Source organism: Orycteropus afer, unplaced genomic scaffold (assembly GCF_000298275.1).
Source record: "Orycteropus afer afer isolate SDZICR_OR568_19922 unplaced genomic scaffold, OryAfe1.0 scaffold00014, whole genome shotgun sequence".
Lineage (NCBI taxonomy): Eukaryota > Metazoa > Chordata > Mammalia > Tubulidentata > Orycteropodidae > Orycteropus > Orycteropus afer.
This window is the reverse complement of record NW_006921601.1, coordinates 19563160-19567338: the sequence shown is the minus strand read 5'-3', so window position 1 is coordinate 19567338 and position 4179 is coordinate 19563160.

Genomic DNA, 4179 nt, shown 5'->3' with positions numbered 1-4179 from the left:
TATTGATTTGGGTGAAGAGAAGGGCAATGTACCAAATGTGAGTGATCAACATGGTGGCATCGAGGAAGAGGAAGACATAGAGAGGTACATGGGAAGTACAGACAACAAAGATGAACCCTTTTGCACATACAGTACTGTGCTGTCAGTGAAGGTAAACATGGGTATACAGGTGGAAAGATGGGTGGACAGGCTGAACTATTAGGTATGTCTATGAAGCAGGGAGTGTACCCAAGACTATGTATAGGGTTGACAGACAATGGTCCTATAAGTGTATATGTATGATCTGAATTCCCAAGTGTATAGCAGAGCTGACAAGGGACAAGGTTGTAGTCACTTCTTGGTCACAGCCAGCTACTCAGAGGGACCAAGCAGTTAAAGCTGTGGGCTCAGGACCATAGTCACAGGGGACATCAATCTCAATTGGCATAATATACTACACAAAACACTGTTCCACCTCCTACTTTGGCGAGTAGTGACTGGGATCTTAAAAGCTTGCAAGCAGCCATCTAGATGCAACGATGGGTCTCTCCTCATCCAGAGCAAAGAAGAATGAAGAAAACCAAAGATTCATGGAAATAATTAGTCCTAGAGACTTGTACACCATGCAATCTGCAGCCTAGATGACTATGAGACCAGAAGAACTAGATGGTGCCTGGCTACCACTGTCAACCACTCAGAGGGGGATCTATGTAGCAGATCCTGGATAGAGGGGGAGAACAATGTGGAACAAAACTCAAAAGCATTTTGAAAAAACAAAAAGGGGACCAGGTTTGCTGATCTGATAAAGCCTGGTGGAACCACTGAGACTATGGCCCCTAGCTGCCCTTCAGGTCTGGAATTGAACACACACCTGTGGCTTCCAGCCAAGAAAAAGACAGGTATAGGAGTTGAACATTTACCTGAGGTAGATACACTCCTTGGAGAGAACAATCATGGGAAAAAGAAGGGCTGTTTATGCACAGGGAGACAGCTCAGGGGTCAGGGGTGCATGGAGGGATGTACACAGGGAAGAGGTGACTGTTGGGAAGAAGTGGGATGGGAGCTGTTTTATTGTGGTGAATTGTGGTCAATGCCGTGAGACAAAGTGTATGTGAACTGCTGTATGGAAAGTGAATTTGCTCTGTAAACTTTCACTCAAATCACAATAAAAAAAAGAAAAGAAAGAAAGGACAGTGATGATGGTTGCACAATATGATGAGCATAATGTCACTGAATCGTACATGTAAAAATTGTTAATGGGTACTGTTTTATTATATATATTTTTACCACATTAAAAAAATTCTGATTGCTGGGTGGAGAGTAAGTGGATTGGAAAGTGAGTTATTAGAAATACCCTGATTATATTCAGCCAAATCAGTGCTCCTCTACTGGTCCCAGTTCTACTTGCCTGGGGACACATGAAATAAATCTAATTTTTCTTCCCTGAGATTCTTTGCTGTACTGAGAACCCCTCTACTTTATTCACACTTCTCACAATGTGATTGCCAGGACTAAGTGCAACATCATAGCTGATCTGTCTCACAGTATGAACACCCCAGTCATTTTGGCCCCCAGTCATATCTGATTTCCACTAATGCTCAGCTGGTAGAAGTATATGGGGACAACATATGCCTTAGGCACTTACACTACCAGAGTTCCCATATGGGGACATAGATGGGAATATATTTGTCTTGTTTCTCTGAGATAAAATATGTTGGATGGAATAGAGTAGGCTTTCTCTCCCTTAGTAACTAGCATAATTTTATGCATAGATAAAATTGATGATTCTTTTTCTTTTTAAAAAATATTGAGTATGGATTAATCAGTTAGAAAACCAAACAAACCAATTGCCATTCAGGGGATTCCAAGAGTGGATTCTGACTCATGGCAACCCCATGTGTTGCACAGTAGGACTGCTCTATTGGGCTTTCAAGGCTGCAACCTTTGCCAAGCAGATAACCAGCCTTTCTTCCAAGGTGTCTGGGTAGATTTGAACCACAACCTTTGGGTTTATCATGAAGCTCTTAACCATTTGTGTCAACAAAGAATTCCTACAGAATTAGTATTACTATCCTCACCACACTCCCCTAAAAAAGCTATTGAAGTTTACCATGTTAACATGATTGAGGTTTACAGATCCTAAAGCAAGTGGGTCCTAGGCTGGATGAGCACTCCAAAGTAGCTAAATTCCATAGAACAGCCTTTTTCTTCACTGTTGTAGTAGGCTCTTGTTTCTTGATATTCCTAAGCAACAGAACATTTTCTAATTGTCATCCTGGATGTGTGCAAGTGAAGGGCAAGTGAAACGGGTATTTGTTGAGCACCTACCACAGGCATCTCTCCTACAGCAGAAAGTTTCCATGATAAAATCTGGAATTAACCATGCAATCAATTAGAAAATAGGATTTGCCCTGCTACTGTTTTTACTGTATCTCCATCTGGAACTTGTAGAAATAAATCACTTTGAATCAACATGGCAGTTTCACTTGAGTGGCTTTGGTGCTTTCTTTATCACAACAATGGATGATGAAGGAATAAAGGTAATAAGAATGAGTAAGAAGTACTGAAGGCAGTGCTATATACAGTACCATGGAAAGAAAGGTCTTTCTTGAGCAAAAGCAAAAGTCATCAAAACTGGAATTGCTGAGTGATGTTTATATTGTTGTTGTTAGGTGCCATCAAGTTGGCTCTGATGCATAGTGACACTATGTACAACAGAATGAAACACTGCTTGGTCCTGCACCATCCTCATAATCCTAGCTATGCTTGAGCCCATCTTCATAGTCACTGTGTCAATTCATCTCACTGAGGTTCTTCCCCTTTTTTTCTGATCCTCTATATTACCAAACAGGCAACTGGTCTCTTCTCACAAAATGACTAAAGCATGTGAAATTAAGTATGACCATACTTGCTTCTAAGCATTCTGGTTGCACTTCCTCCAGAACGGATTTGTCCTGATATTTATAGCTATGGTTAAAATTTATTTTCTATAATTGAGATTTCTGAAGGAAAAGCAATTTTGATATCAAAAATCTGAAAGTCTTGGATTCAAAATGGAGTCTCATCAGTAATCACCATGCTATTTCCCTCCAGCATCTTAGTGCTTGAAAAACTAGGTACAGCAGTTTGAATTAGGAATTCTGGTGCTCTGACTAGCTCACTGAGTCAGAATGCACTAAATCCAGAGGAGTAGAATTAGAAAGGAGAAAGGTACAAGGGGAAAAAAATAAGAAGATCTATCCTATGGAGCATTGACAGGCAGCTGAGAAAGGCCCTCAGAGACTTCCCTGGGGGAGCAAATGGCAGGCAAGAATGGCCATCCCTGGGTTAAGGCAGAAGACACACCACACCAGCATACCAGAGACCACACCAGCATACCAGTGATCACCCCAAGGATCTACCTTTAGCACCTGATTTTATCGGTAACTTGGGTTGGCTAGGTGCAAACAGAAACATCCAGTGCTGCTGAAACCTGAGCAGAGAGTCCTTTGGTGCTGCAGGAGGGTGGGCTCAGGGAAGTGCCCCCGTAGCAGGTCACTGAGCAGGCTTGGGTCAGCTTAGTGGCACTGAGAGGCCTGTGCTTGACTTTATCAGTAATACTGGAACCACAGATTACTAGCAGGCATTCTCCCAACTCCAACACCACTGAAACTGAGCAGATCTATGGCACCACAGGTGGGCCAACCCACAGCAGAAGTCCTGAGGCATATTGTGGTCTGGGCCAGTTAGGCCGGCGCCGCAGGTGGGCAGGGCCAGAGAGAAAAACCCCTGTGGTGGATCACGGAGCCAGGAACTTGTCTTAGGTTGGCTTTTTGGCATTGAGGGGCCTTGGGAGCGGGGTTTTTGCATGTGTCTGAGCCTGGTGGAAAGTGGGGACCCCCTAACAACTGGAGTCTTTGCTGAAATTGAGCTGTGAGCCTGTAAATAACAGTAAGACATCATCATTAGTGGCCCAGTCAAAACCCTAGAAACCACCCCTAGCAACAGCAAGCTTTCCTTCTTCCACTCCCACCTTCTCCACCAATAGCTTCACTCATCCAATAGAAGAAACCACATTCAGCCAACATAAAACTTCCTGGTTAGAACTCTAAACCCTCTTTATAACAAAGAGAAACCCATATCCACATTCCACACAGTGATTCCACCATCACAAAGAAAACTGCAGAGCAACCCAGAATGCCTGAATTAATAACTAAAAAA